The sequence below is a fragment of the Pan troglodytes genome, chromosome 4, assembly GCF_028858775.2.
Source record: "Pan troglodytes isolate AG18354 chromosome 4, NHGRI_mPanTro3-v2.0_pri, whole genome shotgun sequence".
Lineage (NCBI taxonomy): Eukaryota > Metazoa > Chordata > Mammalia > Primates > Hominidae > Pan > Pan troglodytes.
The window spans coordinates 156,658,096-156,684,453 of record NC_072402.2 but is presented as its reverse complement, the minus strand read 5'-3'; the positions used below and the strand labels follow the sequence as shown (position 1 = coordinate 156,684,453).

The window sequence follows — 26,358 nt, the reverse complement described above, 5'->3', positions numbered from 1 at the left end:
AAATAACAATGAATGATAGCCTCCATTTATCAAGTGCTTTCTATGTGCCAGGCATTGTGCTCTGTGGAACATATTTCTTTAATTCTCTCATTAGTGCCAGGGGTAGGGATTATTAACTCTATTTAACAAACGTAGAAATTAAAGTTCAGTAGTGTATTGCTCAAGATCACACAGATAGTACATAGCAGAGCAGGGATTTATGATTCCCTCCCTTCCCAAGATATCTGTTACTCTTTCTGCAGTTATTGGACGTTGAGACATTGAGCAGGTCCTATGACTAAAGCTCAGTGTTGGGATCCATTAGTGTAGTTCTTATATACCAGCTTTTGTTATCAATTGGCCCATGGGTGCTGAGAAAAATGGAAATTGATGGGTTTAATTGAGATTAGCCCATGTCTTGAGTGAGATTATCTCTGACAGAGAAACTAAGAGAGTAAAGAGCCTCGACAGATCACATTATAGGAATAGTAGAATTCTGTTATGAGCCTTTGTCTTTTTAGTTCTTATAAAAAAGTGAAAACACATTTATGCAATTCCCATTAAGAGTTACTGTGGATAGGAACAGACAAGGACAACAAGGCACAGGGAGACTAAGGGACTTGCTTGGTCACACAGCTGGTTTTTACTTGAATTGGGGCTGGAAACAAGACTTTCTGACTTGGAGCCCAGTTCTGTATGGAATCACATTAGTTTTCAAAGCCAAGCCTGGTGCTTATTTTCTGGGATTGTATGAGTGACATCACAATAAGAGCTTGTCTTTGTGTCATTACTCTTTGGTATCACAACCTTAGTTCAAGGCCTGTCTTATTGCAGTTGCCTTCTAACTTGACTTTCTGCTCAAAATAGTCTCCTCCTCTAATCCATTCCTCCACACTGCAGCTAGGGAGACCTTCTTTAAAGTGCCTCTTCTGTTATGCCTTTCTCCAGTGAAGAAGCTTGAGCTGGCTTCACGGAGCCGGGATTGCTGAATGTTGCCCCAAGGCCTTCCTGGTAGGAACCCAGAGGCTGGTTTCCCTGGGATGTCCCCACAGTGTGCTCCATCACCAGCAGAAGAGTGCCATCCTGGTATCAGGGTGGTGTTTCTCTGCGTTCTTTATGCTGCCCCACCTGCACTTTGACTGAACCCCTTGGTGCCCCAATCCCATGTCTAGAATCATTTTCACCCTGCCGCAGGAGGTTCACGTTTCGCTCCCTCTTTGAAGCTTCCTGATCTGTCTCTTAATCACCCCCTCCAATGGTTTCTCTGAAGTGTTGTTGTGTTTTGTTTGCATGTCTCATAACACTCATCATTTTCCATCTTGTATTCTCGTTGTCTTTTCCATGTTTTATTCCCCCTGCCAAGACTGCAAGTTCCTGAAGGGCTGTACCATCTAGAGTTTTGCATAGAAATAATGCACTCCATAGCACTTAGCAGGGGAGGTCAGGCAGTCAACGGATACTGTCTGGAATAAGGGAAGGAGTGAGTTATAGCATGTCAGACATGCTGTTATAATAAATTAATATGTCTTGAATGAATGAACACATGAATGAATGGCTGTGATAGGCACTTGACCTCTTACAGACTTGAGAAAGGGGAGTAAGAGTGAAAGTTTTGAAGTCGTTACTGCTGATCCTCTCTCCTCATGGCCACTCTGCTCTTCTGACCATGAGCTGGGTTTGGAGCTGCACACAAACAGAGGAAGGCTTTAGTAAGAAAAGCTGTGTCCCAGCCAGGTTTCTGTCTGCCTTGATCACAGGGATGCCTGCAATTGGTTTTAAATGGTGGTGGATTACACTGATGGCTGTGACTAAGCACTTGTCTGAGGTTTTCCAAGAGCCTCACCATCACTCGTATCCATCATTTGACATGAAGAGGTTTGTGTTTGCTCTCCAGTCTGACAAGAAATTGTCCATCATTTGGCTCAGGAGCAGCAATCTCCCACCCTAGCAGCCTGCATTCAGGCCCGACTGTGCATTTTGTTAAAAACCAAGCACAGCTCTCTGACCTGGGGATTGAAGAGGAGGCTTTGCAGAAAGCCCTTCTTCTCCAGTTTGTTCTTTCCTGTTTCATGCTGGAACAAGAGAGGTACAGACTGTAGCTGTCCAGCTGCTGTGATATGGAGGGTTGTCGCTCAATTAGGTGTTGGAGGTGGGTGGGAGGATTTGCTGGGTATCAGACAGCCAGGAAGTCAACACACATCTCCTGGTGTGCCCCAGAGGCCTGGAAACATGCATGACACTGAAGGACACGTCAACGATGTTCCTCTGGGGCAGAGAAGAGGGCCTAAGCCTGCGGTGGGCAAGACCAGTGGCTGCCAGAGGGTTTTCTGTTGGAATTATGCAGGAACTAATTCAACTGGAGATACCAGCTGCTGAATGAGGCAAAGAGTGAAGGCCCCTTTGAAGGTTTAAAAAATTCTTTTCCCTCCTCTCTGTGTTATCTCACTGGCTACACTTTGCAAAGTCTAAGCCAGATGGAGAGAAAAGGAGCAAAATATTTGAAGTAGTTATCTCTCCTTCGCATCAGCTAGGGGCAACCTGAACAGGCTATGCACTTCTTGTCATATTTATATTATTATTGATAAGTTCGGGAAGCAGACTCAGAAGAACAATGGGCCTATTTAAAGCATCTTGGAATCACATCAGCTGATACAATAGCAACCCTATCCCCTCAACTCCTCCCTTCAAAGATAGGGTGGTGGGTGTATTAGGCAGAGTCCTTTGGTTTACAAGCAATAGAAACTGACTCCTGACAACTTAAGCAAATGGAAAGGGATTTATTGGAGAGCTTAGAAGTGAGAGGAGTTGAATAAGGAGGTGTTGGGAAGATGAGGATGTGAGGCAGTTCTGGGGCTGTGGTGTAGTCGCTCAGGATGCTGCCTGGCAGAGGCCTGGACTCCTCCTTTTTCCTCCCCTAGGTCCCACTCTTCTCAAGAGTCAGTGTCTAGGGAAAGAGTGAGAATGGCCTGACATGGTTATCAGTTTCCCTAAGACCATGAAGAATGGACCAGGGGCAGTTTACGAAAGGAAAAGTACAATTACGAAGAGAAGGGGGGGCACTGGGCAGGAAAAATAACAGACTTCCACCAGAATGGGCCAGGTCCACTGCGGATGGCTGGCTCATAGTTTCTTCCATCTTTGTGACCAGAGGTATTCATTCATTCACTCATCCATTCCACCTATTTTAAGCACCTACTATGTTCCAGATAATGTGCTAGATGCTGAAAATACAGTATTTAATAATCCAGTTGTCTGTGTTATAAACGGTGCTTCAGAAACAGAGGAGCTGGGGAGAGTGGCCTGTTTTCTCCACAGTGCTGCTCCAGTGAGCCCCGGGGGGATGCCATTCCCAATGCTAGTAAATGGAGGGTACGCATAGAAGGGGATCTAGGCCTTTGACTTTCCTCCTTCAGAAAGTTTCCATATTTTACTATCTAGTCTTGGTTGCAATTGCTTCTAGTAATTTTTTCCTATAAGTATTTATCTACATAATTTGCAGTATATTACTTCCAGTTCATTTATGTTACTTCAGAAGAGTTCTTATATCTTTTTCCTGGGCAGTTAGTTGTGTTATGATCCCTATGAAATGTCTAGGCACCCATGGACACATGTAATGCTTCTACTTTTAGTGGTCTTCCCTATCCCCCACTTCCTCCTTGGAGTGTCTAGTAACTACAAGAAAACACAGGGTTATGGAGCCTATGTCTGTGTGAATTTGGACATCCTCTGAACCTTTTCCTGCCTTCATTCTCTCATCTGTCATACAAGGTAATCCCTGCCCTGCCTACCTCCTTGTATTGTTGGGAGGATCAAATGAAGTAATGGGTATTAAAAGGCTTTGAAAAATTAAAAGTGTTCTTAAACCCCAAGGGCTTAAGATTCTATGGCTGAAGGCTAGAGGGCTTAACATGAGGAATGATGACTCTATAGTAAAGATAATAGAAAAATAACAATAGTGGTGCAACTTATCTGGGGTTTATTATACTCCAGGCACTATGCTTGGAATGCCCACCCAATAGTGGCTGTAGGAGATACTGATGCTATCTCCATTTTACAGATGAAGAAACTGAGGCTCAGAAAAGTAAAATAGTTTGCCCAGGGGCTTATGGTTTGGTATATGCATAAGCCTGGATTTTAATGAATACATGTCTACTTTATCTCTCCAACTAGATGAATGAATGCTGTCCCTGTCTAACTCCCTCATATTTCTCAGATCTGTTAGTGCTAGGGTTGGAAGCTCCACAGCAGATGTAGGGTTAAAAATGTGGAAGCTGAAATTAGACAACCTCAACTTCACATTTGTCTCTGACACCTCCTAGCTGTGTGATTGAAGTTGAGTTATTCAGTCTCTCTGAGCCTCAGATTCCTTATGTGAAATGGTGGCAATAGTAGTTCCTTATTCATAGGTGTCTTTAGCGGAAGTGCACATGCAAAGTTATAGAAATAGTAATAATAGTTACTAGTATTTGGTTGAATGAGTGATTAAATTTCTAAACTGGGGTCCAGGCAAAGATTACATAAATCTGGCCAGCCCAATGAAATGATAGAGATTAAATTCTTAGGAATTTTCTCTCCCCTTCCCCCAATCTCACAACTGAGAAAAGTCCACAAATGGGTAGCTTCCTAACTTAATTTGGTCCTCAGATGCATTTGGCTTTGTCGGCAGAATATTTTTTAAGAATTTGAATTTGATGCCAACATCATGAAATCAGGCTTCACATTCAAATCCATATATCTGGCTGCTTTTATAAAATTGGAGAATGTATAATTATGGGCTCACATGCCTGCCCAGCAATCCCCAGCTGTTGCTGAGTATAGCTGCTCTCTTTACCTGGGGATGCAGCACTTCTGTGTGTTCCTGTAGGCATTTGAGTTTGAGGCCCCTGCCTGAGAAACACCAGAGTCAGCCTAGGAAACCTAGGGGAGGAGATAGAAGCGACTCTTTTTAATCTTAAAAAAAGTCTAGTCCTGAAATTGTACCTGTTCCCCATTTCATCCAGGACTTGTCATCAGCATTTACTTCCACCTATTATACTAAGAAGTAGAGAGCAGCACCCGTTGTTGTAGACCAAGGAAGGGGGAGATAAAAGGGAAAACCAGAGAGAGAAGGACAGAAATCATGCTGTTTCTTAATTAAGCTGGGAAGGAGACAGGGGCTGGGAGCGGAATGGCTTGTGGCTCAGCATTTATCACACAACTCCCCGCTCCACCCGGGGCCTGTGCCGGACAGGAGAGCCAAGTTGCTCGGAATGGCTTTGCTGATGTGCCATTGCTGGGGTAAGTGGTTATTGATGAAGGGGCTTAAGTGGTATGTGCCCTAGAGCTCACTCCCAGCCTCTGCAGTTTACCCCATCTCCAGGAGCTTTGTTGCACAGTGCTGACCTCCATGGGTCCTCTTGGCACCCAAGTCAAGGAATCATACCTTCTTCCTCCTGCCCTTCTCACACACACTGAGCTGGGAGTTAGGAAGCTGGACTGCCTGTCCAGGCTTTCTGACTTTAGACTCTGATGCCTCTGCTTTAATGGCTTTATTACTGATCTGAGAAGTAGGCAAATAGCACATTAATGGCTTTTGTGGATAATAGTGATTTGGGAGATGTCACATCAGCAAAATTCAAAAAGGATATGTGGATCCAGAACTTTGAAAGAAAAGGAGGGGAAGGTTAAAAACAAACAAAAAAGTAGATGCAGGGAGAAAAGAGATCTTTGCATTTTAAAAGTATTTTGAATGCAATATTAAGCCTCAGAAGATTTTAGAGATCATTTCTCCCATTGGTTCTCTGCCCTGGACTTATATTAGAATTTCCTGGCCATCTTTAAAGCAAATACTGATGTCTAGCCTTTGCCTCCAGAGATTCTGAAATAATTGGTATGGGGTAGAGACCAACACTGGCATTTTCTAAAAGTTCCTCAGGTGATTGTAGTGTGCAGTCAGGTTGAAAACACTGATCTAACTTTTTCACCTTATGGTCAAGATAGGTGATGTTCAGTGGCTTTCACATGGTCCCAAAGCTGGTTAGGCAGAACTACCACCGGAAATCCAGGTTGCCAGTTTTCAGCCCAGGTGTTTATTTTACACCAGATTTCCTTGCAAATGCTATTCTCGTATCATTTTCATGACTATGGCCATATCTTTATATCATCTGTACTGTTTTAAAAAACAAATGTATTTACATCAATTTACTCTTTAAACTTGAATTTATTTGAAAAGAAACTATAGTGCCGCAGTAAGTAGCAGTTCAGCCTCACCTGCCGTAGATGGGAGGTAACCACAAGAAAAATTCAATGAAAAGAAAGCAGCATTGGGCTGAGTTTGGTGGCTCATGCCTGTAGTCCCAGCACTTTGGGAGGCCGAGGTGGGTGGATCACGAGGTCAGGAGATTGAGACCATTTTGGCTAACATGGTGAAAACCCATCTCTACTAAAAATACAAAAAATTAGCCGGGCGTGGTGGCACGCGCCTGTAGTCCCAGCTACTCAAGAGGCTGAGGCAGGAGAATCGCTTCCCAGGAGGCAGAGGCTGCAGTGAGCTAAGATCAAACCACTGCACTCCAGCCTGGGTGACAGAGTGAGACTCCATCTCAAAAAAAAAAAAAAAAAAAAAAAAAGGAAGAAAGCAGCGTCGTTAGATTGTAGCTGGACGCTGTTGCCTGCCAATGACTCTGCTAAACGTGGAGATTGGTAAGTGGTAGGTGTTCCAGATACTAGCACCAAACTGAGACTCCCTCATTGATGTAATCAGAACAATTAAGAGAAAATTGAAAACGGCACTCTTACTATGTGATTCCATATTATTTAATGCTCATATCCTTGTACCATTAGAATTGTCCTGAGCACGTTACTGGTACAGTTTTATTTCCCTTAACAAGTGATGGTAGTGCTTATATAATAAGCAAAGTAGTCTAAAAAAAGGGCAGTATCTACAAAATGGAAAAATGAAGTATAAACTCAGGTCATTGAACAAGAGACTTGAGAAACTTAGAGAATAGAGTTAGAAACATGAACTAATCATGAACAGCACCATAGAAATCAATTTTCAAATCAGGTGAGAATCTTAACATTTATGGTTTTGGCCACCATTGATATATCGTTGTTAGCAGGCTTGTAGGTAGTGCTCTCAGCTAAAGCAATAAGTTGAATTTAGAGGAGCTGGAAACTTTAAGAAGTGTTTCTTGAGATTCTGTTTTACTCTTTCTTTTGAGATTCCAGGTATGATTTGGAAGATTCATGGCAAATAAGCTCCTAACTAAAGGACTCAAATATTATAACAGTAACCAGCATTTTAATTCTATTTTTTGTTATTGAATTTCCACTGGAAGAGACATAGTTCTATGTTCTTTATTTGGTTACACACACACACACACACACACACACACACACACACACACTCACAGTTGCAGGATGAGAATCTGCCCAGATAAAGTACTAACATACTCTCAGGTACTTATAAAAATTACTATCCTAGGCCTGGAATCTATTCTAGATTTTGGTTGAGCACATTATTTCAGATTTGGTCATACCTTCTCCCTCTCTCCGTATCTCACTCCCACCCATGTGGTAGCATTCATTTTCCAAATTGAAACACTTGCTTCATATTCCCTTTGATTTTTCCAAAGACATTAGAGCCAATAGGGAGTCTTAGTCACCCGGTCAATGCTATTTGATACATTTCCCTAAATGGCATGTTCTTCTTCATGTCGTTGCATCCACGCAATAATTAAATGTACCTTCAAACACTATTGAAGGTAGGTAGTCTTTGAGCTTATTGCTTAATTAGTTCAGGTTTGTCCTATAGTTTCCCATCACTGTGCAATCAATACTACTCTAGACAACATTCTACCAATATTGGGAAAAGATGCCTCCTGCCTCCACGAGTGGATGCAGCAGAGTTCAAATTGTGTTGTAAATTAGTCGTATGGGAAATATCAAGTCAGTCATACTTTCAGAGAACTTAATAAGTGAATATACCTCTTCAAAACACACTTTATATACAGAAAAAAAACCTTACATACTTCCTTGGGACTTATTGTTCCTTTCTTCTTTCATGTCTTCAGGTTAGTAGAAATTTCAACCGAATAAAAGATATAGCTTTTTCAAGGTTCCTGACAAAGAGAACCCTTATACTATTTTACCACCTTCTGGGCCATCACAGTAATTTGATTGAAATGAAAAGCTGGTATTTTTCTGACAAGAGACCTACTAGAGAGCTGAAAGAGTAAGGGCTGAGGGAGTCAGGAGCCCCCAAGATGGATATCCAGGGTCTCTTAGGTAAAGTGTGGCAGGTGGAGCCTGGTGCCAGGGGCGGCGGATCCTGGGACAGCTTTGCCCTATGAGGTAACAAAGCAGTTCCTCATAGGGGAGCAGACCAGAAGGATTCATAGTTTCTAACCATTTGTTATTTTGGATTTCCTCCCAAGATAATTCTGGTTAAATCAAGAGTTTCATACGTAGGATGCTGAATGGGAATTTGACCCTTTTTAGACCACAATATATATATATATCTTTTGCTTTAAATACCAACAGGATTATATTCTCGGAATCAAGGGATCATGGACACTTTATTAAATTATATTTAGCTAGGGAGTTTTCCAAAAAAAAGCAAGCTGGACTTGTGATGGAAAAATTTAAGTACCGTGTAAAGCAAAAAGAATTAGACTGTGAATGCCTTGTCAACAGGGATTTTTATTTTGTTATTAATTCATCTATTCAACAAATATTTATCAAGTATCTTCAAGGTGCCAAGCACTGTGCTAGGATCTGGATGTATAACACTAAGTAAGGCAGACTAAAAAGTTATGGCCCTCAGGTAATTTAATCTTGTTAATCTTTGTATCCTCGTTGCCTGACACAGTGGCTGACATGCAATAGTCCCTCAATAAATGACTGTTAACTTGAATGTGAAGTATGCCGAAGTGCATCCTTTTCATCTGTGTTTTTAAGCCTTGGTAAATCTGCACCTTTGATTGAGCCTTACTGTGCAAATAATACTATTAGTAACAACTGTAGCAGCTAATGTTTATTTAATAAATGCCAAATGATTTACATTCATTAGCTCATTGTCTCAGGGCATTTATCTATTTGACCTAGGATTTCTAAAGATATTTTTAGGCATATTTAAAACCTATCTACCTTTTTTACAGAGTTTCAGTTAGTGTGTAGTTTGGTCTAGGCCATTGTAACTTATTTTGAATCCTTTTCCCCAAACCATAATTTGACAATGAAATCCCATTTTAAGCACATAGTGGGAACACAAACAAGTTCTGATTGAGTGAACTGGATGCAATTTTAAAATGATGTTATCAGGAGGCTTATCTAGCTAGATCATGAGTCAAGTCTCAGATCTGTATAATAATGATTTGAAGTCATTAGTCAATGCTGTTTTGCTATATGTGTCCGCTGGACTTTTAATTTTTTTTTTATTTTTAGTAAGATTCTATCAGCACTGTTTTGATGAAATATTTAAAATAAAACAATAGTAATTGTTCTACATCAGTCAGTGCAGTTCTGCAAAGTAACTGTAGCTTCTTGCACCATTTTGTTAGGAGCTTGTGGATTATATCATGTGCACAACCAACAACATAAAACCTTTAAAAATACAGAACTCAGAGTACTTGAATGTTTATAAAGTATTTTAAAATTAATTTTTAATGAGTTTTAATATTTTAATATTATACTGGATTTTAAGTAAGAAAGTTGTTCTTGTATTAGGCAGTGGTGTACAATATTACTTCATGGGATAATGTTTAATTAAAATACACTAATTTATGTGTTTGTTTATTAGCTCTATCCCTAAAGCAGAGAGAACCTCTTCACAATTTTATGAAAAATGTAAATGAGGGTTTTGGCACCACTAATACAGTTAAATTAGAATAGGTAAAAATGTATGCTTCTACTTTCATAACTTTATAAAAAAGCACCTTAAAATGTTGATTTGACATATAATAAAGATCACTTTCCAGTGAAAAGATTAAACTCCCATGAAAACAACCTTCTATTTTTCTAATTTCCTTTTGACTTTATTAGGTTTTACCTGATTTGTTCTTGTCTCGAAACATTTTCCCTTGTTTCTGTAATTGTTGGAGTCATTTTGATGCAAGGATATTATAGTCAGTTTTTTTTTTTTAACATTTGGAAATGGTTAGCTACCCTTGCTGAATATGGCCCATTTTGAGTATTGGTGTAACAAATGAGAAACACCTTATTGAATAGTATATATTCTTTGCTGGTTTCTCTTATCCCCAACTAAGATTTTATGTTCCTCAAGATTTGGGCTTGGTTTTTGTAAACTTTTGCAGTGGTTTTAAATATTCATCATGTTTTAGAAATTAGCAATTATATTATAGCCTTAACCTTATTATGAAACTTACTAGTTTCTTTTTCCTTTTTAAAATAATTGTTTAAATCCCTTGATATAGACAAGGGGAAAAAAATGAGAAGGCATGTCATACTCCAGTTTTTCAGAGTTTTATTTAAGTGTTCTAGATACCAGCACACAAACACCTGCTGTTTTTACTGTTCTGGGTGTCATAGAGACACCTTCAGTAGCAACATGTTTCTAGCAGAAAATAAAACAGATTCAAAATACATTCAAAGGGGGAATGCCATGAGATATTTTCTCTCCATTCTTCCTTTGTTAGTTATTTATATTCACACATCTTCACTTAACTACATTCCTTAGTAAACAGCTTGCGGGGGGTTGATGTTTGTTAATGAACTGTCAATAAACACATGTTCTCTCGACTTCTTAAAAAAAGACTATATTGGGGTTGAGTGTGCTGGTTTCCAATTCCCGTTCACGCCATGGAGACAGAGAGAGGAGTCTTGGCTGCGGATCTGGCCTCAGAGCTGGGCACGGCTTGCGGTCACGTGGTGGAAGCACAGCTTTTGTGCAGGGAGGAAAGTGGCAGATTTTGATAGAGAGCGTGCCAGCAGTTATTAGGAAGAAATCGGGAAGTGTTTGGAAACAGGGCTGCTAGCATTCCCAACAAAGCTGGAGAAGTCTCTCCAAAGAACAAAAGGCAAGCACACGTTCAGGGTGAGGACTTTCTTCTCTGTTGACATATGAGACGTGAAGTGAGTCAGACGCTGACCCAGGTTTGGAGAGAGGACAAATAATAATATCTTTGTTGAAGGAAATGGGGTCTAGTCATTTTCTTTTCTTCCTCCTGTTATTATTCTTTCTTTGCCTTCTCTTTTTCTCTCTATGGCTGAACATCTCTACTTAAGTGCCTAATGAAGTCCTTCTGACTATAAAATACCAACGGAGAAGAACCTCGGTCATTTGCAAACAAAAAACAAAAAACAAAACACTCCCAGTGACTTGTGGGTAGAGGAAAGCAATGATACTGCAAGCAGAGAGTGAACGCAGGGAAGGGGCCAGAGAATGACCTTTTCATTTTGGGTACCAACCTAAAGTACAAATGAATAAGAGAAACTTAGAACAGCCTTAAATAAAACTATTTATAATTTGATTAGCGTTATTACTGCCTTCTCTTCATTTTGAATCAAATTATCTCAAGAGCAACAATTCTGGAAATTTTTGCTTTAGAAAAAGAAAAAAAAGTTGAATTTCCCAGTATCCTTGTCTGCTTTTTTTTTTTTTTTCCTTAAAAATTTCATGCATTGTTAGGGAAGAAAAGTCTAGTCTAACTCACAAATGCATCCTTATTCTCATGTATATTTGATACCGGCCCCAGTCTAATCTGATAAAGTGCACTTTGCCTGTGGTGTCTTACAATAAGCTGGCTGCATTAGTGCCGGGAAAAATCAATACCGATTTATAATTTACCATCGCAAAAACCTATCACTTTTTATGACCCTCCATCCTGGCTCATTAATATTACATTAAAACACACACACCCACTGCAACAGGGGGAAATTGTAGCTTGTCAGGTTTACAGCCATAAAGAAACCTTTAATTGGGCTTAGTTTGGGAATTCAGGCACAGATTTTGTTTATTTGTTTTATTTTTAATGTATGATATTTACCTTAGTGAATTTTAAGATAATGTGTAATATACCTATCTATTTCTCTGAAAAGAAAGGAGAAAAGCATGTCGCAGAAATTCTGACATCCACTTTCATATAGATCTTATACATTTTAACAGTCTCTAATAGCATTCTTCTCTGTTTTTCTATAGTCTCCAAACCTTTTTCACTTTCTTCTTTTTTCTCTTTGTGTGAGTGTGGATTTCTTTATGCTGAAACATTCCAGCTGATGGTATTTCTCTTATCTTTTTGGCTTGTCATAGTTGATATTTATCCTTCCCACCTCAGATCAGGAAGAAGCTAAATGCCACCTTTTGCATTGTCTGTCTCTCAAAGAAAGGATGCATATTTGATTTTTCTTCTACACCGAATGGAGAATATTACACTGACCCTGCTTGGAAACTGAGTGATTCTCCTAGTGCTTGTTCTTTCCCAAAAGAGAACTGTGGACTCTCTCTCTCTCTCTCTCTCTCTCTCTCTCTCTCTGTGTGTGTGTGTGTGTGTGTATGTGTGTGTGTGTATGTGTGTGTGTGTGTATCTTCAATTCTTTTACCTTCAAGAAACCCCCAAAGAAAAATCAAACAATAGTCTTTCCTTAATCAAGCCTATTAAGCAGCTTTGCCCTCATATGTTTTTAGACTTAAAAATCTTATATCTAAATTCTTTCCAGATAATGTAAAAAAAAAAAATGATGTCACTGTTTATGTTGGCAGCGGCAAGGTGCTCTATTTATTTCATACTATTCAAATAGTTTCCAGGGAATTTTTCCTGTAAAAATCATGAAGAACAGAACTTACCACATGGCTTGCCCCTTTCCCTTGCTGCCTTAAAGGTTAAGGCTTCTGCCCCTTCCAACCTTAAAAAGAGGCAAAATGAAGTGTAAAGCAGAGCCAAAAAAAATAAATAAATAAGGGAAGGGGGAAATTCAGTGTGTTCTCAAGTGTGCAGTAGATCCACACCATGCAGCAAATACATGTCGTGATTGGGTTTTTAAAAGACATCCGCCTGGCCCCTGACTGACAGGGCCTATTGATTTTTTAGGTTTCTGCCGTCATCGGTTTCCAGCCTCACAGCGGCCGCATGTCGGGGGTCAGGGCGCACCGGGGCGCAGTGAGCCAGCCCTCGCCACTTCCCAAAGTGAAGGGCCGCTGAAAGAAAATCAATCATGTCATAAGTGAGAAGCATCAAAAATTTTCCCCCTGTATGGCCAAGGCCCATCAGCCTGTCTCCACTCAGTAGCTAAGGTTAGGCATCTGTCAAGTCAGACTAGGTGAAAAGTATTAGAAATGCCAGTTTACCCACGGGTAGACCGTGTGGGTGTGAGGCAGCCTCTTCCCTTTGTCTGGCCATCCCGGGATGACAGGGTTGGCGTTTTCACTTAATTTTTGAGTCAGAATCACCCATTTTCCCTTCCTTTAGCCTTTGTGTGTGTGTATGTCTCTTTCTCTCTCCTCCCTCCTCCTAAGGCAGGGTGGGTTGAGGCCTGGTACCCTGTTTATTTAAGAACCAGTGAAAAGTCAAAGTGGATGCATTCCCAGGCAGCCCACTGGGAGGTCAGCGCCATGGCATTCTTACTAAGTCACAGAGTATATTTCCCTAAATGAAGCAGATTTTTAACCACCCCTTTCATATCTTGCTGTGGAAACGCACATGACACAGATAAGTTTAATTGTGAAATTAATAGTGCATATCCCATGGTAGAAATTTTATTTGGCTACTGTGCTGATGTTTCTGAACTGATAGGATGCTAAATTTTCTTCCTGTGCTACTAATTGGGAGAACGTATATTTTTAATTCTCAGAGAAATGATCAGGAATATTCTGTTCATTTTTAAACACCTTTTTATATTTCTTACATTCCAAATCCATGTCATGAGATTGCATAGTTTGTTGAAAGAAACCGTATTAAGTGTCTAACTTGAAGAAACCCTTTACATGTACTTTCTAATTGTGAGTTTAGTATTTAGTTTCCAAGCTATAAATCATAGATTATGTATTCTGTGAGAGAATGATAGGTTTTTATTAATATATTTTAGATTACATTATTTTTAAATCAATAAGGTTCGAATGAATAGTTTTGCTTGCTTGTCTGTTTTGAGGGATAAGAAGGGTGGATTGGGAAACTGGCTGTCAGGCGGGCCTCACTTTGTGGTTTGCATCTACTCAGCTCTGCCTCCTTTCAGGTGTATTGGTTGGCTCTGGTTCCATGATAGTCGCTGTCCATTTAAGACCAGTTTGAAATTTCCCAACAAGAGCTTCTTACTGGAAAATCTGCAGGAGGAGTTCATTTGGGTGTAGGGGCAGATTCTGAGATTTCCTTCTGTGCACGGGATGACTACCCCAGGAGCATTAGAAGAACCTGAAAATGAATTGAACTGAGAGCTCTGCTGTAACTTTCCACCCTAAATTGACATTCACTGCCTGAACCAAGATGTATACTCACTAATAAATATTTTAGCTCTCTATGCCTCAGTGATTACACTGGCCATTCCATACAGATAAAAAGACAAAATGTTTCTTTAATCAGTACTGTGATGTGAGACCGTTAAGGTAATAGTGCTTGAAACTATTAGAATCTCAAAGATATTGACTGGCTTGCTTTTGGCATGGCAATTATAATTACATTTTTAGGTTACATTTTATGGGTTTGTACTAGTTATTCTAACATAAAAGAAATTGCTGTCCAGAATTTTAACAGAGGGCAGAATGATCTGGGTTGAAATCCTTAGCAGTCCCAGCATCAGGGCTGCTAATATATGATCTAATTGTGATCAATACTTTCTTTTCTAGTTTCTGTAATGACAAGGCCTTTGCAATAAAAACACTACCATCTTTTTGAAATCCACAGAATGATAAATGACCTAGGCCAACTTGGGGGGGGGGTGGGGAAGTGTAGTGTATTTTACATTCCTAGTGATTTATTGTGGGTTTGCACACATAACTGGTGTGAAATCAAGCTGGAGGGGGGTTGAGGGGAGGAGGAAAAGTACCCAACAAAGAAATCCATTCTGCCTAAAATGCCTAGGTTTAAGTCCCATTACCATTGATGTGAGCTAAGTACTCTCATCAAGAGGCTTGGGAGCCCTTGAGTATTTAGATTCTTTTTGTAACGTTACAGGAGAGGGGAAAAAAGCCAACACAATGAACCACTACTTTGCTATGTATGAATGGCTAGGTCAGCCTAACTCATGTGTTACATAAAAAGGACCAATTTCATTCTGTCTTGACAATAAATGAAAGCTTGGCTTTGAAGGTACTCTTTGCCGGGTCTATTTGCTTTTGGAGACAGTCTATTGGACAGGCTCTGGGAGGCAGGTTATTTCAGGTGCAAGAAAGGAAATCACCTCGTTTCATTAACTATTAGGGACTTAACTTCCTTTGGTGTAAAGCTGAGTCCAATCATCCCAGATCTCCAATGAGAGGATGGGAGCGTGCTTGCTGTCCTAATCAAACCCAGCTGGTCATTCGGTCCCAACAGGTAAAGTTTTTGAGGAAGCCCAGTAGAGATTTGTGAATTCTACAATATAAAAATGTGAAAAATGTGTCAATGTGAGCCCCTTCCAGCTCTGACCCCCCAGTTGTTTATGTCCAACAGTGTTTCTCATGTGGCTGTGGTTAAGTTTCTCCCTCTTTCCATTTTAAACTTCCGTTTGTAGGTTGCTTGTGACATTTTGCTTCAGGCCAGGACTTAGCATATAATATTACAGATACCTGAAATCTTTCAGCCTTTCTTTTTCTTTTCTTCTTTTCTTCCTTTCACTCTCACTCTTTTTTTCCTGCCTCTCTCTGTCTTTCATTTCACTCCCAACTCCTTCTTTTATTACAACACCAAAAACTCTTTCGTTTAAAAAAGTTGGAAAATATATGAAGACACCACACAGCATTCACAACTTTAGCACTGATCTGATCTATTTTTCTGCTATTCAACAGACCTGGATTTTTTCCCTGTGAACCAGAAAGTCTTTTGTTTTCTTGTCTCAGTAAACACAGCATACGGTACGTACTAAGTATTAGGACTCAGGGGTCTTATTCAAATATTTTTTGGGGGGAGTGGGGTCAGGACTATGGAAAGAGATACAGGAGGTGTAGGAGACTGGGTTTTAATGTGAGATCATTAATCATTTCTTTTTTCCTGAATCAGGCTTGGGACAAAAGGGATAAAGAGGGTTTTCCCCTCAAATATTCAATTTATCCTATCAGATTTCCCACAGTGACTTTCTCTACCAAGGTTCTTAATGCACTACTCTTAGAATGTCTCATCAGTGACCAGAGCTGATGGGGTCTTTGAACATTAGACAGTACCCATTAGTCAAGGTCCCTGGGCTAACATCTCTGGATGGCATTTTCTTCTAAGTGTGCCATTAGTTAGTATAATGGACTGGTGTCTGTCAGCCTTTGGGGCAGGACAGAGAGGTGCATCGAAGACCCTTTGTTAGAAGATGGGCTGTGTTTTTTCTTCAACCTGCAAGCATGTCCCCAGCAACGTTTTTAGCTTTTGAAAGACAATAAATGTTAATAGCTTCAGTGAAGTCTTTGTAATCTCCCAGGTCAGAAATTGTTGTTGTTTTTTCTCCTTAAAGTCTCAAATATGGATTTACAAAATACTCTTTGGAACCATTATAGTCTTTTGGGTAAATAGTTTTCATTTTAAAACATTTTTATAATACACACATTTTAAAAAATGTTCTAAATATGTATTTTTACGATTGATCATGACAGCGCCTTAAAGAGCCATTATTGCCTATCAGGGAGATAATGTGTGTGTGTATTCAAGAAATTGTCTACAAAAAGAAAACTCCATCTCGAAGCCGTGTATGTTTCCAATGAGGATTTTTTTCTCACCAATAAACTTGAAAAAATTATGCAAAACAATTGAAATTTAGACAGATCATCCAAGTGAGACAGTTCAGAGTTGAGGATTTTTGCAATGCCTCTCAAGTGGCAACTGAGAAATTTCAGGATTGAAAGCTCAGAAACACTGGCTACCTTCCTTGAGGCTGTGAACATAGGTTACCAAAGGTTTAGGTAATTTGCCAGACTTTCTGCCTCAAGCCTGCAGTTTTTAAAAAGAGAAGGCTCTGATTATGTTGGGTTCTCTGAACCACAGGTTGCCATCCAATCATGGAGGGCTAGAAATCAGTCTGAATAGGGCAACTACTTGTTGGTTTATTCAAACGTACTGACTGTATCATTGTGCTAGGAATTAGAGATATTAAGAGGATGAGCTGCATCTATGCCCTTGGGGAGCATGCAGACCTACAAACACGTTCACTGTGGCAAATCTACAATGGAGGCATGAATGAATCGAAACACCAGCAAAATGATTTAGGAATAAGAACGGAACTGCTGTTCATAAGATCTAGGTGTCTGTGCATTTCCTCAGGGTACAAGGTGGTGGCAAAAGACTGAGGGAGCTGGCCCAGGTGGGGAGAGGTGGTGAGAACCAGAAGATGGCATTCAGGTGATAACAACAATGACAATGACCACAGCTGCTACTACCACTACTATTACTAGGAATTATTGAGGATTTTATGGGACATTTAGCTAAGAATAGAATATGAATTAATTTTTACCGCGGAAGATAAATGTTTGCCTCATTCAACCAAGAAATATTTATTGCATGCCTTCTGTGTGCTAGTTACTTCAGGGTATAATGATAATAGGGACCTGCTCCCATGGAACTTATAGTTACTGAGGTTGGGGGTTCTGGAGCTCAGACATTAAATTTAAAATTCACACACCTGAATGTGAAATCTGTAATGTGATAAGTTTACAAAAGGGAGGACGCCAAATATCTGGCTGATTTGCTGGTCCTATCTAATGAAGGCAGCAGGTGTGTGTGTGTGTGTGTGTTGGTTTGAGCTGGTTAGGAAGGTCAGGGAAACCTCTGAGAAAGTGGTGAAAGAAGAATGGAAGTCATGTAGGTGAAGGGGTGGGATTGGGGTAGGAGAGTGTGAAGAATGTTCTAGAGAGGGAAATAGGGGATGAAGAGAGAAAAGGCTAGAAGGAGGAGAAATAAAAAGGTGCATCAAGAGGGTGGAAATATCCTTCCCTCTCCTCCCCTTCCCTTCTTTCAACAAGTATTTACTGAGTACCTTTCAAGATCCAGGCACTGATCTTAGCAATGGGGATTAGCACAAATAAAAGAGTGAAAAAATCCCTGCCCTCATGGAGCTTACGTTCTAGGGCAGGGAGACAGACAATCAACACACAAACCAGTAAAATATCCAGTACGTCAAATGGTGATGAATTCTGCAAGGAAAATAGTTTGGGAAATAGGGTGAAGAAATATTTGGGGAGGGGCTGAAGTTGTCATTTTAAATACAGTAACCAGAAAAAGCCTCACTGATAGGTTGGCTTTTGAGCCAAGACCTGAAGGAGCAGAGGGACAGAGCCTTGCGGATAGCTAGGGGAAGCAAACACAGGGCAGGAAAGGCAGTGTGAGGCCCTGCAGGGAGTGTGCCTGACAGGTTTGAGGAAGGCTATGGAGGCCAGTGGGGAGGAGCAGAACGTGCATGCAAGAAAGTAGCAGGTGGCGCTGCCCAAGGCATCCTGGGGCCATTTCTTGGGCCCCGTGGGCGCTATGGAGGTCCTGGGCTTTTACTCTGAGTGAGATCGGAAGCCATCGAAAGTGGAGGACAAATAGATGAGAAGAAGGTTTCCAAGCAATGAAGAAGATATCCACCTAGTCATTAGCGTTAAGCCAAGAAGCCTTAAACTAAAGGGAAGCGTTTCCAACAACAGGCTTTGGGTATTCCAGGTCATCTGACATTTCCTGAGTGAAACCTTAAGACCACTACAACTAGTGATTTGATGTTTTTAGAATGGCTTCTGGGTCAGTTCCACTAACAGGATGGCTAAGCCGATCATTATTCATAAAGATGCATTTTGGGAACAGATCCATTGTACTTATTAAACATCTATTTGCTTTGACAACCCTATTGCAAACTGAGTTTCCACGAAACCATCTATGTTTATGTGACAACTGTGTACCTAAATATACGAGACAGTACGTGGGTAATATGGGCAGGTGACTGAAATAAAGTCAGCTGAGGGCTGAGTGACAGGGTATCCAGCTGGGTAGATGGAAGAGCAGGGAGGGAAAAAGAGCAGCTGGGGACACAGATTGAGGTGGGCAGGAAAGACAATGGCCTGTCAGGATGAGCACCTTCCCACAAAGGTCATCAGCCCTTCATGGACAATCAGCACGGACACCTTGGCTTTTGTGTAAGCTGAAGTTTCATTCTCTAGAGAAGCCAGTGTGTTCTCCAAAAGGAAGGTTAAAATTCATTGTGGCAATTTGCAAAATGATGAAGAGGAAGAAATAGTTTATTATTCACATTCAAATGCTTTGTTACCCATACATGAGTGTCCTTCTTCTGGTTCCCTTTCTAGCATTAGGGCTATAGTCTTTGGTATGAATCTTTAATATTAATCTCTGAACACTAAGAAGCAATTTCAATGTTATGGACTTTAGGTCCTCGGCACTTTTCCAGGGTGGAGGTGAGGGAGAGCACTCCCTAGGCTTAGCTCTTGAAGACAGTGCTGGATGGGCGTGTTGGTTCTGTGGGCTTTTTAGAGGCCACAGTAAAAATCTTCTTATATTTAGACCTCTTCATGCTTTGGGACTGCTTGTGATGTTTTTCCTGTGGTCTTTTGGTCATCTCCTTGACAATTTCCTCCTATGGCATTTATTCTAGAAAACAGAGGTTCTCAGTATCTTGGGGCAAACACTCTGATTTTTAGTGAAAAGTCATGGAACCTCTTCAGCCTTGACCTGGGTGGGAGGTGTCCTGCAACCGAAGCAAAAGCAACCACGACTCCAAGAAGGCAGTCCCCTGACAGCCTGTACTGCTGGGTCCAGGGCCTTGATGCCGGGAAGTTATTTCGTTTATGTTTGCCTGTTTAAAGTCCCCATTTGCTTTTCTTCAAGGTCCAGCTTCCAAGTCTAGTTGACTTTTTACCATCACTCACTGGGCTGGCCACACAGTGCCAGAATTCATGGGCCTCCCTGGACAGGCTATTTTCCGAGACCCATGGAAATCAGATCAATGCTCGCTCGCTCTGTGACTTTCATCATCCACGTGCTTTCTAAATATGAACTCATTCTTCTTGCAAGAATCAGGTTAAGCATTGTTATCCCCACTTTACAGATGGGCGTGGCCAGATTTCATTATTCCGAAGATAGATTTTGAGTCCACGATAAATGTACTTAGCATTATAGTAAATTGAAGATGAAAAGGCCTAATAGGTTACCCGGTATTGCCCCTCCCTCTTCACCTCCATGCTACCAGAAGCTCCTGCAATCTACTTTCTAGTGCTTTGACCAGTCTTGGTTTAAATGTCCCAGGGGAACCTCCCTGTAAGGCTAAACTTGGAGAAAGAATCTCCTTCTAAAAGCTACTTTTGTGGTCTCAGTGCTATGACTCCTCCTCCCTACAGCTGAAAGGCACTTGGAAGTGAGAGGAATATGGTTGGAAGTCTTTTTTCCTTTCTCTTTTAGGAGAATTACAAATTCCAAGAGTCACATGTGTATCTTTTCCTTTTATAGTAGATTTTTATATGCCTTTCTAGGTTTGCTAACAGACATACAGGATTTTGAGTTACAGTTGGGACATGAGCTCATGAAATTAGTCTTAACTACTTTAACCCGTAGGTGCTTGTGTTTATGGAATAAGAAAGTCATAATCGCTGACCGCAGCCATTAAAATCTGATGTGAGTCAACTTTGAGTACAAAGGCTTTCTATAAGCCAACCCTCTTGAAGCAGAAATGATCACAATGTAATATAATGAGAATAATTAATAAGGAGTGTGCCAGTGACCTTGAATATTAATATTGTTTCCTTTTCCTGTAAACAAACTGGGTTATTTTATTATTATTTTAGTGTGTAATTTGGCATAAACACTCCTTTTCACATAATTTCCCCAGGTGACTTTTGTCTCCTTGGCAATTTCCGGCTTTAATAAAGAAAACCTAATTAAGAAGGAGCTGTTGATTGGTTTGCTAGTGTAATTAACACAGGTGATGCTAATGAGTTTCTATGAAACCGGTGGTTTATGGGAAAAATAAACAGACCGTTGTTGCATATGGCCCAACTGATATCTGCACTCTGGAAGAAATGATGATTTCCAAGTCTCCTGTGAGTGGTTTGTGGGCATGGAATAGGCAGATAAAATATTTTATAAGATTCATTAGTGGAACTTGACCAAATTGAGAGCAAAAAAAGTCTCAGTGTTAGGTGATATTAAAAAATCTGATCCCTGGCTGTAGTACTGGTTAGGTTTGTCATTTTTCATGTGCCTAAAAAGGGGCAGATTTCTTTTGTTTGGGGTGTGTTTCCAATTTTCGTTATAGGCATTTGAAGTTTGCAAAACTTCCAGCAGCCTTTTTTTCCTCTTTCTTTCTTTCTTTCTTTCTTTCTTTCTTTCTTTCTTTCTTTCTTTCTTTCTTTCTCTCTCTCTCTTTCTCTTTCTTTCTTTCTTTCTTTCTCTTTCTTTCTTTTCTGTCTTTCTTTCCTTTCTCTCTCTCTCTCTCTTTCTTCTTTTTCTCTTTCTTTCTTTCCAGAGTCTCACTCTATCACCCAAGCTCGAATGCAGTGGCACGATTACAGCTCACTGCAGGCTTAACCTCCAGGGCTCAAGTGATCCTCCCACCTCAGCCACTGGAGTAGCTGGGACTACAGGTGCCTGCCACCATGTTCAACTAATTTTTGCATTTTTTTTTTTTTTTTTTTGTAGAGATGGGGTTTCACCATGTTGCCTAGGCTGATCTCAAACTCCTGGGCTCAAGTGATCCTCCTGCCTCGGCCTCCCAGAGTGCTGGGATTATAGGCATGAGCCACAGCCCCCGGCCCCTAGCAGTCTTTCTAGGGACATTTTAATTTTTAGTCTTTTCTCCTTGACTTTGCCCATTGACCCTTGAGGATGCTGTGACCAGGAAGGCACATGGGATTGCTGCAGAAATTAAGATTCCTGAAAGTCTCTTTTCTTAGCCTACAAATGCTTCCTGAGGAGCACTTCTTTTGGGTTGGGGGGACCAAGTCTTGCTCTGTTGCCCAAGGCTGGAGCACAGTGGTGCAATTTTGGCTTACTGAAACCTCTGCCCCCCAGGTTCAAGTGAGTCTCATGCCTCAACCTCCTGTGTAGCTGAGATTACAGGTGCACACCACCATGCTGGGCTAATTTTTGTATGTTTAGTAGAGACGGGGTTTTACCATGTTGTCCAGGCTGGTCTCGAACTCCTGACCTCAAGTGATCTGCCTGCCTCAACCTCCCAAAGTGCTGGGATTACAGGCGTGAGCGACCGTGCTCAGCCAATCCTGAGAAACTCTTGATATTTGTATTTTCAGTGGTATCCAGGCTGGGTTGGTACATCCAGAATTACTTACAAGAAGCAAATTTCCTTTCTTTTTTTCTTACTTTTTCTGGGCTGGGAGGGGTGCTAGGGACTTCAGATGTCATTTCACAACTTTATACAAGGAACAAGATTTTTGTGGCATCAATGCATATTTTCTCATTGTAAATTTTACTTGGAATACATAGCTATTAGTGTTGATAATTTACAAATACCCTGTTCAATTTCAAAAATGATTTTTGAAGTTGTTTTCATAAAAGACAAGTTGATCATAAGTCCTTTGATGTTTACACAGCATTTTGAGGCCCCTTCTCTTTTTCAGTGGTATGTTCTTCCCAAATCAATTTTTTAAGTATGTGTTTTCTCTTCATTTTTATCTGATATTTCATCAGCAGCAAGTTAATTCTTTCTCTTTTTTCCTGTCTCCAAATATGCCTGTTCCACTTTGTCTCTCATCTATTGCTATGTGACAGAAAAACAAGAGACATTCTGTGTCTAGCAGTGCACCTCCAGGGACATCTTTTGAACTCTCATAATTTGTATTTATTGCCACCCACTTTGTAAGTTCACAGTTTAATTTGCCGGCAGTGGCAGTGTTAGGCCGACACAGTAAAACAAGATAACGTTAAAATGTCAGAATGAGAGGGGGCATGAATGATGCATTACCCCTACCAGGACTTGCACTTGTCATTCCTTTCCACCAAAGTGATGTTAACTACCTTTTGAGAGCTTTATCTGACTGGTATTACTCAGAAATAGGATCATTAGTTCACTGTTCTGATTAGGAAGCCGCTATGCTTGATTAACTCTTCTTGGACTGGGATCTCAGTGGAAGCATTAAATGAATCGCACTGACTTAGACATCTAGAACTAATTTATAATTATTTTTTTGCAATTATTTGTAGTTGTTAACATGTGTTTTTCCATGATGTGGTACTTAACGGGAATGAGTTAAACCTACTGGAGACAAGCATGTTTGAGTTGCATATTTTAACCCACATTTCAAGACAGGTCTTCTAGATTTACAAAATGTTTCCTGTGGACAGGTACTAAGCCATTGTTCTCAATAGCATCTATGTCTAATTCATTCACAACTTTTTGAAATTTCTGAGTTTGGGAAATTTCAGCCCTTTTGTAGTTTTGGCTGAATCATTGCCCTAGGGGGAAACTAGTTGAATTCATGTTTACTCACAGTGGTGACTTCATGGGTGTTCAGAAGCAGGGCTAACATGTGCCTTAAAGAAACTTCCAAAGTGATAAATCTAGAATATTGAAACAGGAAATCCCTCCCCACTTCCCCATTCCCCAAAACCACCTCGTGCAGTTCTTTCCCTCTCTAAAATTTTCTTCATCATCCTGCTGCTGTCTGAAATCCTACCATATTGATTCTTTGGCTTCTGAGCAACTACATAACTCTCTGCCCTCTTCCAAACATATACTCGATACGTATATGGATGAGTTTTAGATTATCTCAAGAGCCAGTTTTGATAGGGAAAGCATTGAAAGGCTGGAAGGTGGGTATGGGAGTAGCATTAAAGAGAAAATTTATCCTACAACAAGCATCTTGATGGTAATAAAGACGTCTTTTGTGTTCCATAGAAAAGGGCTCCATTTTACAGTAAAGATACGTATTGATTCTGGTCCATAGTTCCAGAATGAAACTTGTATTTTAGTTTAGCCTTTCCAAAATAAGAATATTTTTCACCTTATAATTCAAAACAGAAGCAGAACTGTATGAAATAATCTGAGGGGGATTTGTATCTCTCCTGCACTACTGCATGTACAGTGCCCAGCACTCCTGGGGGCTCCCTGTGCATTTGTTAAATGGAAGGGATGAAGTTATCACTATGGGGCAGCCTTTCCCACCCCCCTTATAAGTACATTCCCCCAAATCTCTTATTTCCTGAAAAGGCTTTTTTATCTGTGTAGATCCAGAAACTTGGGTTGTTATTACAGATGCCTCTGATGAACCTGGGGTTACCCTGAGCATATTAACAGCACCATCCCATTATGTTCCTTTATCATATACTTGACATCTGCCCTAAATTACTATCCTTCACTATCTGCTTAAGTAAGCCTATGTTCTCTTTGGAGATTTCTTGGCAGCTAACCCTTGGCTGTAGATACAGATGAATTGGCCTTCAGCTATTTGTATTAAAAATATAATCAGGACTTGCTTGTCTAAAAAGGTGATTTGGACCTGGTTTTCAGTACCAAGCCAGGTGGCTGTCTTTCGGGGGGACAAGTTTAACTGAGATGGGGGAAGCTGGATAGCAGTGTAAGAATTCAAAAAGGAACTTGCTTTCAGGGTAGTTACGATAAAGCCCTAGGAGGTATAGGAAAAAGAATATGTGTTTGGTTTGAGTTTCTTGGGTCTATTAATTGCCTTCTAAGAGTGTACTTTTTGTCAGGGTGAATCATTTATCGCCAATTCCAGTTTATTGATATTTCTCTCTGTGAGCCTATTTTTCAGTGGTTTTGCCATCTATTGCCCAGAGAATTGATGCTGTCTGAGATTTGACTGTAATGCTGCTTTTGTAGAGAGGGGAAATGAAGGCATAGAAAAATAAATAGCTTTTTATAACCCTATGTGAAAAAGTGATCATCAAATTGGAAGGACTTTTTCTTTTTCTCCTTCCATACCTGTGTGGCAGAACCTTTTGGTCAATATGGGTCAGGCTTAATCAAAATTAACTTTATTTTAAAACCGCTGTTACTTGGAAGTTCCCTTTCTATACTCTTTCTTAGAAGGGAAAGTTGGGTGTGAAGTTCTAAAAGAAAAGCTCTTTGGACAAGAAAATATAAAACATTTTCCCAAGAGTCACAAATACCAGTGTGTGTTTTAGGGAAGCAACCAATGTTACTTCTTCTAGAAATAATTGGTGTAACTGAATTAAGATTACTTTCCCAAATCAGATCCTCTGCCTTACTCAAGGTTTCCTGTGTCCTGCCTTGTCCCAGATAGAGAACAAAATGAAACCCTCACCAATTTTGTCTACCTTTTTTGCTCTAAGCCAAGGTTTTGCAGCACCATTAGGATGTAGATTATCATATTTAAAACCTGTGATGACACCGTTGTACCCATCTGAATGATTAATCTGCTCATTAAAAGAGTGCCGATGGGCTAGTCTAATTGGAACATGGATCTTCTTAAAGGACGTTACAGGGTCGGGAATAGGAAATATTACTCATAACATAAAGTAGGGATTAATTATGCTACTAAATACTACTATGTGAAATTTACATATGGGTCTGGTTAGAGACAAGGATTAGAAAAAGTGTAGCATCCCATTTTATAACATTTATGTCAACTTTAAGACAGGTGGTGTGTTCCTTCTTTAATCCCAAATCTTAAATCAACATTTACAAAAGCTGTTATAAACTCAAATGCCACAGAAGGCTTGGAGGTTGGGATAAATGCAGAATTTGCATAAGTGAATCACCGTGATTTAACTGTATGGATTTTCAAAAACAATCGCAAAGATCCAAAGCTGCAGAGCAGTCTCTACTCTCTGTTAAAGCTTAAACTTCTGCATGATATTAATCTTCCTAGGAATGAAAGTACAATTGGGATCTTTCAGAAAATGGGCAAATCCACTGAGCACAAGTTTGCAAGCATTTTTTTTTTCCAAATAACCTTTCTTTAAACAAACAATATGTATAAAAGATGTAAGGGGACTGCTCAAAGCAAAGGGGATGGGAGATTTGAATTTCCACCTAAGAGCTTTTATGCCACATGGATCCTGTGGCCACACAGTTAGAAAACCACCGTATAATATGGAGGTGGATCCTAGAATCTGGGTTGAAAAGAACCTTGAAGCTCTTTTATTCTATCTCCCTTATTCCCAGGCAAGGGAGCACAAAACTTACATAACGAGTTAGTGACAACCAGAGCTAAAAAGTAAAGTTTTTGACTCATAGTTCAGGGCCATTTTCAACAAACAACATGATATCTCTAGTCTGGTTACCAAATATCTCGACACGTTGGATTATTTGTTTGACGCATCACATGTTAAACTATCTCTGTTTACTGAAGTC

At 40.2% G+C, this 26,358-nt stretch overlaps 1 protein-coding gene and 1 long non-coding RNA gene across 32 annotated transcripts in view; one reads left to right on the top strand and one right to left on the bottom strand.

The window, feature by feature from the left end:
- EBF1 (EBF transcription factor 1) overlaps positions 1-26,358 on the top strand; it is a 402,216-nt gene that overhangs the window by 107,159 nt on the left and 268,699 nt on the right. The gene's annotated exons all lie outside the window — the stretch shown is intronic.
- On the bottom strand, positions 2,742-8,270 carry LOC134810122 (uncharacterized). Its single transcript, XR_010157392.1, has 2 exons — positions 7,992-8,270; positions 2,742-2,923 (listed from the first exon to the last, which is right to left on the bottom strand). It is a non-coding gene; the product is annotated as an uncharacterized LOC134810122 (long non-coding RNA).